This window comes from Rhagoletis zephyria, unplaced genomic scaffold, assembly GCF_001687245.7.
Source record: "Rhagoletis zephyria isolate East Lansing unplaced genomic scaffold, Rhagoletis_zephyria_1.1 Rzeph_scaffold_00084, whole genome shotgun sequence".
Lineage (NCBI taxonomy): Eukaryota > Metazoa > Arthropoda > Insecta > Diptera > Tephritidae > Rhagoletis > Rhagoletis zephyria.
The window spans coordinates 477,394-477,606 of NW_016157168.1; the positions used below are offsets into that span (position 1 = coordinate 477,394).

The following is a 213-nucleotide window of genomic DNA, read 5'->3' on the forward strand; positions in this document are numbered from 1 at the left end:
AGATATTTCGTTTTGTCCTCGTTCACCACCAGACCCATTCGCTTTGCTTCTCTATCCAATCCCGAGAAGGTAGAACAGACGTAGCCCTTGTTTCTACCGATAATATCGATGTCGATGTTGTACGCTCTTATAAAGTATTGTGCCTGAGCGGTTCAGTTCTGCGGCTCTTATTATCTTCTCCAACATAAGATTAAAGAAATCACACGAAAGGGA

General features: G+C 42.7%; 1 protein-coding gene across 1 annotated transcript in view; it reads right to left on the reverse strand.

Annotated features, from left to right (window-relative positions):
• The window catches only part of Cngl (Cyclic nucleotide-gated ion channel-like), a 477,360-nt gene that overhangs the window by 433,219 nt on the left and 43,928 nt on the right, over positions 1-213 (reverse strand). The window lies entirely within an intron of this gene.